General features: G+C 44.5%; 1 protein-coding gene across 1 annotated transcript in view; it reads left to right on the forward strand.

Moving 5' to 3' along the window:
• Positions 1-14,994, forward strand: part of LOC124789690 (CD151 antigen-like) — a 131,494-nt gene that overhangs the window by 29,988 nt on the left and 86,512 nt on the right. The window lies entirely within an intron of this gene.

Below are 14,994 nucleotides of genomic sequence, written 5' to 3' on the forward strand. Positions count from 1 at the left end.
TACACTCTGCTATATTTGCAATATATCGATGCTGGGAGTTCAAACATCGATGTTTCAGTATCGATACTGAAGTTTTTAAAACATCTTAACAAAAATAATTGATAGAATTGGAAGAAGAATCAGCCTTGGTCGTATTTTTTTTTTTTTTTTTTATTATCCGCAAAATCGATTTTCGGTCACTTAGTGACCATCCTTTGTGCTAGAAGTTAAACATTTTCACATAACGATCAGAGAGTATAAAACAGAAAATCACAACTACACCTGCGTATGAACATAACAGTTGGTAGGAACATACCTGTAATATACAATTTAAATTGGTAGGCACTGGAATCAACAAGCTTAGAGCGATCACAAAAAATGAGGCCGCTGTTTACATACACCTGTTCAGCAGACCTCGGTGTGACAGGGCTTGGAACGCCCTCCATGTGACATGTGTCAAGTGAAGACTTAATATTACTGGTTTTGCAAGATATTAACACAAAATAACTCTTGTGCATTTGTGAATCATGAAGTAATTCAAATTTAAAATCTACGTAAAACACATAGCAGACGAAGGGGGAAGTAAACCTCTAAAATACATTGCCTAATTGTTTTTTAAAAAACCAACTTACAAAACATAAAACAGATCGATAATGAGCTGTCAGAGTGCAGGACAAGTAAAAGAGAAAAAGAGAATGAAAAAGAATAATATATGAATAACATGAAATGAGGTATAACACAGGTTTTTTTAAAAAAAACATAATACCCACCATCTGGCGTGGGAAGTTAGAAGTACAACATTCGTCATCATCATCATCTTGGACAGTTTCCAGCCACTGGCTGGGTCTGTCGGGAACACAAGCCTCTCCACCGTGTTCTGTCTTTCCACCATTCCCCCTCTTCCACCTTCGTCCAGTTCTCTCCTCTTCTCACCACACATTCCTTCACTCCCTTCACCCATCTATCTCTTGGTCTTCCTCTGGGCCTCTTCCCCTCCAGTTGCAGATCAAACATCCTCTTTGGAATTCTTCCCTCATCCATTCTCTTCATGTGTCCATACCACTGCAGTCTTGATTTTTCTATCCTGTCCTGTACTGGTTCCTCCTTTAGTCTTTCCCTCACATACAAATTTCGCACTCTGTCTCGTCTTGTTACACCCAACCTGCTCCTCTGGAACTTCATTTCACTAGCCTGTATTCTACTTTTGTCGCTTTTGTGCATTACCCATGTCTCACTTCCGTATGTCAATATGGGGACAAAGTAGGTTCGGTATATAATTCCCTTGGATTTCTGTGGCACCTCCTTGCTCCAAATAAGCCCCCTAATGCATTTGTAGAACTGCCCTGCTTTTCTGCATCTTTCATTTATTTCCATTGCGTTTCCCCCCTTACTTTCAATCACGCTTCCCAGGTACTTGAAGTTCTCTACCACTTGTAGTTTTTCCCCTCCACAAGTTATATCCACATTTGGCCTATTCTTCTTCCTTGTTGTGACGATTATTTCACTTTTCTTTGCAGAGAAATGCATTCCATATTGTGCTGCCGTTGCCTCCCATGCATCTAACTGCTCTTGCACCTCCTTCACGCAATTTCCCCATAACATCAGGTCATCGGCAAAAAGCACTGCTTTCATTTTATGATCTCCAATTGCATCTGATACTTGCTGTAGGATTTCATCCATAACAATAATAAACAATAAAGGCGAAAGTGCACTTCCCTGTCGCAGCCCATTTTCCAGCTTGAACCATGCAGTACGTTCCCTCCCCACGTTCACACAACCCTCACTTCCCTCATACATTTTTCTGACTTTTCGTGTTATCTCTTCATCTATCCCTTTTGCGTTCAGCACATCCCAGAGCTTGTCCCTACAGATACTGTCATACGCCTTCTCAATATCCAAAAAGGCCATGATTAAGTCCTTCCCGTACTCATAGTGCCTTTCCTGCAGTTGCCTTACCGCAAATATGAGGTCCGTTGTTGATCTTCCCGGTCTGAAACCGTACTGCTCCTCTTGCAGTCTACTTTCAATACTGCTTCTTATTCTCTTCTCCAGCATCTTTTCATAGATTTTTCCACAGTGGCATAGCAGGGTGATTCCTCTGTAGTTCTCACATCTCCTTTTATCCCCTTTCTTGAAGATCGGGACTATAATTCCTTTCTTCCAATCCTCAGGAATTCTGTTCTCCTTCCACACCACCCTCAGCACTCTGTATAGCCACTGGGTTCCTACTTCTCCTGCTGCTCGTATCATATCCACTGTTACTTCGTCCCAACCTGGTGCCTTGCCCCCTTTCATCCTCTTTATGGCTTCTTCCACTTCATTCCAAGTTAGATCATCAATTTCCCCAATATTATAATCGTCTGCTGCCTTAGGCTCTCCATCGCTGTTAGTTACCTGCTTGGCAGCATTCAACAGATCTTCAAAGTACTCCTTCCAAATCTTTTTGAGCTCATGCATTTCCTCCACAACTCTTCCATTATTATCCATGATCCTCAGGCACTCGCTTCTGTCATTCCTCTTATTTCTTACCATGGTGTAAAGTACTTTTTTGTTCCCTTCACTGTCCTCTTCTAACATTCTTGTCCATTTTTCCATCCACTTCTTCTTCTCCGCCCTTACTATGGTCTGTGCCGCTTTCTTGCTTTCCTTATATTTTACCCTAGCTTCCTCTGTTCGGGTCTGGAACCATTCTCTGAAGGCTTTGTTCTTTCGAAGTACTGCCTCTTTACATATATTGTTCCACCATGGGGTTTCCCTACTTCTCCTCTTTGTGCTAGTTCTTCCGCACACAGTCTCAGCTGCCTCAACTAGAGCCCTCTTAAAATCGCCCCATTCTTCTTCCACTGTTCTCTGATCTTCCTTTGGCAGCTTCTTCCTGATCAGTGTCTGGTACTGGGTCCTCCGTTCATCCTCTTTCAGCATCCATGTCTTCAACCTTTTCTCCTGTATATCTGTTGCCCTCGTATCTTTTTTCTCTCTTAGGGTGGCTACCAACAGCCGATGGTCGCTGTCTAAGGCCTCAGATGGTATGACCTTAACATCTGTGAGGCTGCTCATCATCTGCCTATCCACTAGTACATAGTCTACTACTGAAGTTTGGGACCAGTCCCCACTGTACCAAGTTATTTTGTGACTACTCCTCTTCTTGTACCACGAATTTGCGATCGCCAGCCCATTCCTCTTGCAGAATTCCAGCAACAATTTTCCTTCTCTATTTCGGTTCCCCCAGCCCTCTGGTCCCATTATCTCCTCGAATCCTTTCCTGTCTGTGCCAACATGTGCATTGAGGTCCCCTATTATAATCTGATTTCCTCCATTTAGCTGCTTTTGCATGTCATCTTCAAATTCCTCCTTCTCCTTTTTTGTACACCCCACCTGTGGGGCATATGCTTGGATGATTTCAATGCTTTTTCCGTTCACTCGTACTCTGGCTTTTATCATTCGATCATTGATACCTTCCACCTCCTCCTGCAGACCCTCTCTGACCACTATTGCCACTCCATTTCTTCCCCTCTCATTCCCTATCCAGTACAGTTTACATCCTTTACTTAGTGGTTTTTCACCAACTCCTCTCCACCTAGTCTCAGCAAGTCCCAAGATGTCCAATTTCCTCCTTTCCATCATTTCTACAATTTCTTCTAACTTCCCAGTTAGAGTCCTTACGTTTAAGGTGCCCAGCCGTAAACCATCTCGTAATCCTTTTCCATTGCTTGGTCCGTTTCCTTTAAATCCGTTCCGTGATCCGAGGCATGTTCCCTTTTTGAAAGCAGTTGATTTATCCACTACTGGCTTGCTAGGCCTATCGCAGCTTCACCAGAGCCCCGTTAGCCGTCACGTTTCAGGGTTCCCATAGGGCCTTCTCAGCTACCGTAGCGGTCCTGGGGCACACGAAGTCCCCGCTGTACATCGCCCCTAAAGGCAATCCCCTACTTTGTGCCGTTGCCCATCTCCCACGACTTGGACGAGGGGTTGGACTTATGGGAGACTACAACATTCGTGATTTACGTAAAATGTTACGTTAAGACTAAGGAGTCAAATATATAAAAAATAGTAGTAGTACGAAAATGCCATTACGTAATAATTAAAATGCCGTGAAACACAATGTTCATTACAAAAAAGTTTGTAGGTGTGGATAAACAACTTTGTTATCATATTTAACCATCATGATGATGTACCTCTCGTTTGTCCCTTCGGACAGGCTACCATTATTATAACAATGTTTATACGCTTCCGCATAAACACTGGGACAGAACCCATACATACATGACATCAAATATACACGGTTGCTTACTGTAAAACATAGCACCCACCATTTGGCGTGGGAAGTTAGAAGTATATCGTTCTTGATTTACGTAAATATTAAGTTAAAACTGAGAAGTCAAATATATAAAAATAGTAATAGTACGAAAAATGCCACTAAGTAACAATTCAAATGCAATTAAACAATATTCATTACAACAACAAAAGAGGTTTGACGGCCAAGGCTGATTAGCCGGCCGGAGTGGCCGAGCGGTTCTAGGCGCTACAGTCTGGAACCGCGCGATCGCTACGGTCGCAGGTTCGAATCCTTCCTCGGCCATGGATGTGTGTGATGTCCTTAGGTTAGTTAGGTTTAAGTAGTTCTAAGTTCTAGGGGACTGATGACCTCAGCAGTTAAGTCCCATAGTGCTCAGAGCCATTTGAATCATTTTTGAACCAAGGCTGATTCTCCTTCCAATTCTATCCACTATTTGGTCGTGGTGCACAGAGCACTCCATGGAGTCGCCAATCAATAAAAATAATTGACGTCTGATGTTCGCAAAAAAATAATAAAAATAAACAATTCAAATATCTTGAAGAACGGATTAGCTTGGAATAGTTCGAGAGAAAGGCAATGCAATCTAGAAGTAGTAAAGTGAATTGGCCTCTCACTCATCAAAAACACATAGAACAAAAAGTCCCTCTCATGGAAGGTAAAAATAAGACAGTGTAACACAATAACACTACGCAACAATTTGTGAAAATAACGCGAGTGTTGTGTAATAGAATGTGCTGATCCCCGTTTTGCAATCAGAAATTTTGTAGAACGTCTGCATTTAAAGTTATAGCTGAAAGTCGCATAACGTTAAAAGCCTGTATGTGGTAGCAGCTACATCAACGAGCTATGTTTGACGTACGATTGTGTGAGTGTGTGTGCATATGTGTATGTTCTCAAGGTTGCTCTAATTTATGCGTCTGTGGAAAGATAAGTGTGCTGTTCTAACTAATCCCCTACAACTTCTAACCTGTCCACGAGTTACAACATGCAGGCAGGTTTCAACATGTTTTATAAAATCAGTTCCAGTGCAGTTTGACTTATTCGTCCATCAGTCTGATTCAGAGCGCGGCTCCCTCGGTCGAAGGTTCGAGTCCTCCCTCGGGTATGTTAGATTAGATAGAGTGTAAGCTTAGGGAACGATGACCTCAGCAGTTTGGTCCCATAAGACCTTACCACAAATGTCCAAAATTTTCTGATTCAAAAATTCAGATGGCTCCAAGCACTATGGGACTTAACATCTGAGGTCATCAGTCCCCTACATTTAGAACGACTTAAACCTAACTAAACTAAGGACATCACACACATCCATGCTCGAGGCAGGATTCGAACCTGCGACCGTACCAGCAGCGCGGTTCCGGACTGAAGCGCCTAGAACCGGTCGGCCACATCGGCTGGCAAATTTTCTGATTCAGAGGTGACTAGGGAATAGTTCGTGCTAATTTGGTTCTGTGTTTTAATAATCAACAATCGCAGTAACACGCATTTAAGTGATTCGGTATATTATGACTCAGTAAACGAAAAATGAATAGGCCCAGTTGAGTGAATTGTCCGGACTGCTTTTGCAACATTTGTGGCACGTATACGATGTCCGACCAGCACAAGAGCTGCATGACCAGAAAGCTAAGTATACTTTACAAACTTTACTTCCGACGTGAAATCGGAGATCACACACAATCCTGGGCTCCTCATCTCTGTTGCACCGTCTGTTGTTCTGGCCTAACCCAGTTGTTAAACGTTACGCGCAATCAAAAATGCCTTTTGCTGTTGCCATGATTTGGTGGGAGCAGGAAGATCACCACTGGGATTGATATTTCTGTTTGACCAACATATCCAGGTACAGCAAGAAGTACCAGTCAAAAATCGTGATCCAGATTGTCAGTCTGCTCTGAAGTCCGCGAAGCATGGTACAGATTACCCAGTACCAATTCCTCCTTCATCTGATGCAATGAACAACGAAGAAAGTGATACTGAAGGTAATGTTAGTGACATCGGAGCTATGGAATACACGAATGATCCCGAGAATGACATTAAAAAGCCATATTTGATCAGCCAATCCGAACTCTACGACCTGGTTTCGATTTGTTCCTGTCGAAAGAAAAGTCCGATCTGTTGGATTAAAATAATACAATACATCCATTAACATGGTCAGATGTCAAGATTTTTAGCAAAGTGTCATACATGGCATAAAATTAGAATAAGCGTTTTTAAACTCTTTTCGTCCGCTTTGAGGAGCCTCAGTCACTGGCATTATCGCTGGTAATTTTCGTTAACAACAATCAGGATTTTCTTAAGTATTCAGATTTTTTTCTTTCAGATTTAATATTTTCGCTATTTACCTAACATTATTTCCTAACGCTTTGCGTTGATCGTATGGGGATGTAATTTCCGATAGCTAAATCAGAGGTAGCCTCCCTATTCGTAAAGGTAATGCGAAAAGAGGTAGGCTACTTAGCATATGCTAATGAAGTATACTTACCTCTTACGTATCGAAGTAATTTTGGTTAAAAAAATAACTTGAAACTACCAATAGTTTGACATTCGATACGTTTTGTGTCTCTCTGTTAAACTTAGTTTTGGGGTATGGCCATTTCTCAAACTCAACGGACCAGTCACATAAAAAATGCGAATTTTACTAACTTGCCCCGTCTCTGACAACTTTTCTCGGATGTCCATTTAATTTACATGGCTGACATGGTAGGAACGTTGTTTTTAATACATAATATCGCAGCAGAGGCACACAGCTGTACGTTTCGAACAAATCCTCGACTGTAACAAGTCTCTCTCTCTCTCTCTCTCTCTCTCTCTCTCTCGCTCTCTCTCGCTCTAAGCGCAAGTTAAACGAACTGACCATATCCGCTCGAAATTCACCTTGCTTTGTGGATTATGCCCGTATCTAATGGAAAGAACATGATGGTTTCCGATTTCAAGATTAGTGTAAATTGCTAGAGTCATTACACAGTTTAAATATTTAGGGACAATGCTAACAATCGGTATGAAACCAGTGGCGAATGGTAAACTAGATTCGTTGAAAGGATTCTGGGTAACTAACCGCATCTCTAAGGCATACAAGCCGCCATACGATCTGGTGTAGAGAACTGTTTCAGCGTTTGAGGTACTTATGAAGAAAGAATGGCAGCAGACGTTGTGTATTCCATGACGCGCTGCGCTATGTTGTTCTTGGGAAACCTTGTTGGATACATTTAAAGAACCTCATGTATTCGAAGAGCATTCTGCGACCATTATGCTGCCACCACTGAAAATCTTGCTAAGCTATCGTGAGGATAAAGTAGGGGAGTTCACGGCTCGAAATGGATCATTTTCGCTCTCTGAATCCTCGAATGGATTAGTACACAAACTTTCACCAGCTGCGACATAGTCGAATATACGAACAGTGATCCAATACTGTCAAACGTTTTTTATTGCAGTCTTTGATCACAATATCAATTCTTTTGACGATGACCGGTTTCAGTCCGTAATGACCACCGTCAGATCTTTTCTACACCATGTCCTGAAGTGATAAGGCCATAATGGCATGGCCGGCCGAAGTGGCCGTGCGGTTAAAGGCGCTGCAGTCTGGAACCGCAAGACCGCTACGGTCGCAGGTTCGAATCCTGCCTCGGGCATGGATGTTTGTGATGTCCTTAGGTTAGTTAGGTTTAACTAGTTCTAAGTTCTAGGGGACTAATGACCACAGCAGTTGAGTCCCATAGTGCTCAGAGCCATTTTGAACCATAATGGCATCGTCAAAACATATAAATAGAGATCTATGTGACTATGCTGTGCTGACTATATTTTTTATGTTTTGACTATGCCATTATGGCCTTGTCATTTTAGGACATGGTGTAGAAAAGATCTGAGGATCGTCATTACGGACTGAAACCGGTCATCGTCAAAATGAGTTGATACTGTGACCAAAGACTGGAATAAAAAACATTTGAGAACACAAACTGACTAAAGGTGGTAACAAGTACCCTGTGCCATGCGCTATATTATGAATTGCGGAGTATACATGTAAACGTAGAAGATTCCGAAACCTTTACTTCCCAATAACAGTGGCTGTGAAAAGGGAGTAAACATTATCTCAGAATCATAAATATAGAAAGATTCACAAGCTGCGACATCGTCGCGAAAAAACAGTGACCCGTATATGTAATAAGTTTCCTTTAATTTACGTCTATGGTCTTTAATGACCATCGTCAGATCTGCAGCAAAAATGGGAAAAACATAAATACACTCGCAAACTGTATACAGCTTAAGAACAATACAAAGACCATAATGAAAAGTAGTACTGATAAAATTTACATTTGAGCGCTTTAAATATGAAGAGGCATACCTGTTTCATAAAAACAAAGTCCTAATGAACTGCAGCCATAGTGGCGTCGTCAAATGTTAAATGCGGAATCAGCACCAGCATCGTCAAATACATATAAATAACATCACATGCACGAGTCATGTTGTCAGTAGTACTGCTGTTTGAAACAAGCTGACGCACAGGAGCCACAAGATGTTTGTGTTGTAAGTTCACCAGATGTTGCTAATGTTGGCATACTCTAGTTTTCAATAATTAATTGAAACAGCGAAAATAAAGGGGGATACAAGAAGTTTGAAATAAGCTTATAACGTATAAAAGGCAGTACAGTAATAAAAAGCAATAAAAAGAAGAACACGACAAAAGTAATATTGTTAAGAGGAGGAAGAGTTAAAGACAGCGGTTGACATGTGCTCTAGTGTCAATATTCTAGATAATGACATATACACTCCTGGAAATTGAAATAAGAACACCGTGAATTCATTGTCCCAGGAAGGGGAAACTTTATTGACACATTCCTGGGGTCAGATACATCACATGATCACACTGACAGAACCACAGGCACATAGATACAGGCAACAGAGCATGCACAACGTCGGCACTAGTACAGTGTATATCCACCTTTCGCAGCAATGCAGGCTGCTATTCTCCCATGGAGACGATCGTAGAGATGCTGGATGTAGTCCTGTGGAACGGCTTGCCATGCCATTTCCACCTGGCGCCTCAGTTGGACCAGCGTTCGTGCTGGACGTGCAGACCGCGTGAGACGACGCTTCATCCAGTCCCAAACATGCTCAATGGGGGACAGATCCGGAGATCTTGCTGGCCAGGGTAGTTGACTTACACCTTCTAGAGCACGTTGGGTGGCGCGGGATACATGCGGACGTGCATTGTCCTGTTGGAACAGCAAGTTCCCTTGCCGGTCTAGGAATGGTAGAACGATGGGTTCGATGACGGTTTGGATGTACCGTGCACTATTCAGTGTCCCCTCGACGATCACCAGTGGTGTACGGCCAGTGTAGGAGATCGCTCCCCACACCATGATGCCGGGTGTTGGCCCTGTGTGCCTCGGTCGTATGCAGTCCTGATTGTGGCGCTCACCTGCACGGCGCCAAACACGCATACGACCATCATTGGCACCAAGGCAGAAGCGACTCTCATCGCTGAAGACGACACGTCTCCATTCGTCCCTCCATTCACGCCTGTCGCGACACCACTGGAGGCGGGCTGCACGATGTTGGGGCGTGAGCGGAAGACGGCCTAACGGTGTGCGAGACCGTAGCCCAGCTTCATGGAGACGGTTGCGAATGGTCCTCGCCGATACCCCAGGAGCAACAGTGTCCCTAATTTGCTGGGAAGTGGCGGTGCGGTCCCCTACGGCACTGCGTAGGATCCTACGGTCTTGGCGTGCATCCGTGCGTCGCTGCGGTCCGGTCCCAGGTCGACGGGCACGTGCACCTTCCGCCGACCACTGGCGACAACATCGATGTACTGTGGAGACATCACGCCCCACGTGTTGAGCAATTCGGCGGTACGTCCACCCGGCCTCCCGCATGCCCACTATACGCCCTCGCTCAAAGTCCGTCAACTGCACATACGGTTCACGTCCACGCTGTCGCGGCATGCTACCAGTGTTAAAGACTGCGATGGAGCTCCGTATGCCACGGCAAACTGGCTGACACTGACGGCGGCGGTGCATAAATGCTGCGGAGCTAGCGCCATTCGACGGCCAACACCGCGGTTCCTGGTGTGTCCGCTGTGCCGTGCGTGTGATCATTGCTTGTACAGCCCTCTCGCAGTGTCCAGAGCATGTATGGTGGGTCTGACACACCGGTGTCAATGTGTTCTTTTTTCCATTTCCAGGAGTGTATATTAAACACCGTTAATAGTGTACCGGGTAATATTAAACAACCATAAAACAAATCGCTTAAGGAGTCACAAACTAAAGAAAACATACGGTAGTGCTGCACATAATCAGCGCCCTCTGTTTGCGCTAACGCCAGAATTCCGCACAGGCGGGAAGGAGTTGGAGGAATGTGACCGCTACAGGGCCCCTCGTAGCCTGCGGCAGTCCGTTGCAGGAAAAGAATGATAAAATTCCGTAACAGTGGATAACCCACATTATCTGATTAATGTAGTCTATGAAATGAATAGAGAAGGAACAAGAACATACTAGAGTCATGTGTAAAGCGTATGAAAACGAAGTAAATATGTGAAGCACTGAATACTAGGTGAAATTATCAACACACTATATATAACAGAGGTGTGCAGTGGTATTGGGCATAAAGTGATTTTGCCAGTTAAGCAGTTTAGTGGTTCACTATTTTTTGCTTTATAAATTTCAAGCTCCTCTAACAAATTAAGAGCACGGCCTTTTTCCACTCTGTGAAGAATGCGCATACAACTCTCAATGCTCCCTATGGAATGACCAGTATCAGATAAATGCTGTCCCAAAGCCGTTTGGTTTCGTGACTGTGAGTGTTCTTTAAACCATAATTTAAAAGAGCGGCCTATTTGACCGACATAACATTTGTCACAGTTACTGCAGTCAATTCTGTATACTCCAGAGCCATCAAATTTATCATAGTTCCCTTTCAGTTTATGTTTTATTCGTAGTTTTAGGGTGTTATCAACCTGAAAGCCGCATCTGACATCAGACTTTAAAAACATTTTTCTATTTGCAGGGACATTTTGCCGTTAAATTTCATAGGAATGGTTTTCATTCTATCTTTGCCGGTTCTCTTTTGTGTGTGGGTGTGTGTGTGCCTGCTGTTTGTTAAACGTTTCTTTAGCCTACTGTAGGGGCGCGTGACGTCATTTATAGAAAAGCCGTTAGCTACCGCGATCTGCTTTAAAATGCTAAGTTCTTTACGTATTTCGTTTTCGTCGAAAGGTAGACGAAGGAGCCGGTGAACCATGGAAGTGAAGAAAGCTTTTTTGTATCGGGAAGGATGGCATGAACTGGCATTGATGGTACTGTCTGTACAAGTTGGTTTCCTAAAAATCGAAAACTTATGTTTCTTAATAGTGAGATCAAGGTAGTTAATGGCGCTATCTTCTTCTGTTACAATGGTAAAAGTTATTTTGGGGTGCATGCTACCTATTGCTTGTGCGAATGTGTTGACTTCACTGGTGTCACCTTCTATCAGTAATAAAATGTCATCGACATACCGTTTGTAATAAATCGTTTTATCTTTTAGTTGTGGATATATGACAAAAAAATCACATTCTAAATCATTGATAAAAATGTCTGCTTAAGTGCCTGCTAGGCTATTACCCATCCCAAGCCCGTCCTTTTGATAATAAATTTTATCATTAAAGGTAAAAAAAGTTGTAAGCTAAGGCTGCAGTACATTAGGACTTTGTTTTTATGAAACAGGTATGCCTCTTCATATTTAAAGCGCACAAATGTAAATTTTGTCAGTACTACTTTTCATTATGGTCTTTGTATTGTTCTTAAGCTGTATACAGTTTGCGAGGGTATTTATGTTTTTCCCATTTTTGCTGCAGATCTGATTATGGTCATTAAAGACCGAAACCGGTAATCTGTTAACAAAAAGTTTGTGACCATAGACGTAAATTAAAGGAAATTTAATATACACTCCTGGAAATGGAAAAAAGAACACATTGACACCGGTGTGTCAGACCCACCATACTTGCTCCGGACACTGCGAGAGGGCTGTACAAGCAATGATCACACGCACGGCACAGCGGACACACCATTTTTTTTTTTTTTTTTACAAGAGGTGGAGCCCCTCCACGCCCACACCGGCATGATGGCCAACACAAAAGGTCTACTGCCATCTCTGCATAAGGGTTAGTATTCACTAAAGTGAGGTGTCGCAGGATGTGGGTGCTGCGATGTTTGCGTACGTCTGGTTAGGTTTAACCATTAATACGCGCTCATCTGGAGATAGATTGGTCGAAATCTGACGAAGGGTAGCGGTTTGAAGGGCAGAGGAAAAAAAGTGCCAAGGCAAGAGCCAAGGGAAAAAAACCTCTGCGAAAGTTAGGTCGGGCGGCAAGAGCAGTAGCGGTTGTCTTGCTGCCTGCGATAGGTTGTGCAAGGATAGGCTTTGTTAGTAGTGGGTATCATGCATGTCGATACCTTGACGTTGTGCGTTTGTGCTGCTCGGCGGCTGGCGCTGGGTGCTGGTACAGAGTCCTCGTTCAGCGTCCTGCAACCTGCAACAGTTATGTTTGTTATCGGTCTTGTGTCCGATAGGTCATATACCGGAGGCACAGTGTGAGGGAGTGTTGGGAGATTGTTCGTGCGTCTGTGGGCGAGCTCGTCGGTGTCCCTGCTGTGGCCTGTTGGTCGGCTCTAATAGCAGCTGGTAGTTGCCAGTCAGTGTTGCTGATGTGCAAGGGCTTACCGGCGTTTGTCGCTGTTTGCGTATGTTAGTTTACCATAGGTGGCTGTGCCCTAGCTAGCAGTGTCTTTGGTCGCTTGTGTTTCCACCTGTGGTTGTGATCGTAGTTTCCCAGAGTGAGGATGAAAGGATTGTTCGAGTGTCTCGAGTTCCTGTATAGTCGTGTGGCGTGTTTCTTGAATACTTCCTTGAGGGTATCAAGGCGGTATTCACGGTGAAGATCCACGGTGCGTGTGTAGCGTGGAGCATTGCTAATGATTCGTAGCACTTTGTTCTGTATGATCTGCAGGCGGCGCAGTCGTGTGGGAGCTGCGTATCCCCAGACGGGAGCTGCGTACGTCATCAGAGGTCTAATCAGTGTAGTGTATAAGGACCTCGACACCCTCCTATTCAGTGTGCTTTCCCTGTTGAGCATTGGGTAGAGCTGTTTGAGCCTCGCGTGCGCTCGGTTGGCAACGTATTCGATGTGGTCCCCCCATGTAAGTTTCCGGTCTAGCCAGACACCAAGGTATCTGACTTTCTCTCGGAAACGTATTGGGCGTGTATGTAGTGTTATCGGTCTACAGTGTTGGTGTTTGCGCAGTAGTTTCGGTCTGCGTGTGAACAGAACTGCTTCGCACTTGTCGACGTTTACTTTAATACGCCATCGCTCCAGCCAAGGCACAGCTGTTCTGAGTGCTGTCTGTATTCGTGAGTTGATGTTCGACGGTTTCCAGTCTTGCGCGAGGATGGCTGTGTCATCCGCGTAGACGGCTAACGTCGTGTTTCGTGTCGCTGGGTAGTCATTAATGTACAGGTTAAACAAGATGGGCCCCAGAATGCTTCCTTGGGGTACTCCAGCTTGGATACCGTGTTGTGTTGATTGTTTATCCTGCACGTTAGTGTTGAAACATCTGTTCGTGAGATATGAGTGTATGAGACGTACGAGTCCGTCTGGGAAACCAGCTTCGCTTAGTTTGCGTATGAGTCCGTTGTGCCAGAGACGATCGAAAGCCTTTTCGATGTCTAGGAACACGGCCCCTGTGGCTTTGTTCATGTTGTAGCCGTGTGTTATATGTTCGACTACGCGGAGGAGTTGTTGTGTTGTCGAGTGGTGATTCCTAAAGCCGAATTGCTCCGGTCTTAGGGTGTCGTTGGCGATGCAATGCCTAGTGATACGTTTTAGTATTACCTTCTCAACAATCTTGCTGAGCGAGCACAGCAGACTGATGGGTCGGTAATTTTGTGGGAGGGAGTGGTCTTTCCCTGGCTTCCTGAACATCAGGACCTTGGCCGCCTTCCAAAAGTCAGGGAAGTGTTGGTGTGTCAGGATGGCATTCGTTAGGTGTGTGAGGTATTCTACGGCTTTATCCGTGAACTCCTGGAGGACACGGTTTTGAATGCCATCAGGCCCAGGGATTTTCTAGCGTTGGTGTGCTTGATAGCCCATGTGACTTCATTTGTGCTAGCACGTCTGATTACGTCGCGCGAGGGCTGGGCTACAAGTCGTGTAACCTCCTGGTCCGTTTCAAGTGTGAATGCTGGGTCTGAAGGAACCAGATTCGGCCTGAAGGACGCTGCAAGTGTCGTGGCCATAAGCTCTGCCTTCTCCGTCGCGGAGTAGGCTGGGCCGTCTGGTCCTTGTAACGTGGGAATGTAATGTTTCTCCCTGGTGAAGTGTCTGGCCAGCTGCCACACGCCAGGACGTGTGGTATCCAGCCGAGCGAGTCTCTGTCCCCATTGTTCGTTTCTGAATGTTTGGATTTTATTCCGTATTATGCCCTGGAATCTGTTGACGTGCAGTTTATAGAACGGACGCCTGGTACGCTGCCAGTATCTCCTGAGGCGGTTCCTCATTGAGATAAGGCCCAGGATTTCCTGGGGCAGGGCCGTCGAGTGTTGTCTTGGTGTTGTAAATGGAATGGCGTCAGTCATTGCGTCTTGGACGGCAGTTGTGAGAGCCTCCACAGCCTCATCGATTTGCTGTGTGTTGTTAATTTCGTGGGTGTCAGGAATGCGACTATCAAGCGTTTCCTTGAACAGTGTCCAGTTCGCAC

This window comes from Schistocerca piceifrons, chromosome 3, assembly GCF_021461385.2.
Source record: "Schistocerca piceifrons isolate TAMUIC-IGC-003096 chromosome 3, iqSchPice1.1, whole genome shotgun sequence".
NCBI classification, from domain to species: domain Eukaryota; kingdom Metazoa; phylum Arthropoda; class Insecta; order Orthoptera; family Acrididae; genus Schistocerca; species Schistocerca piceifrons.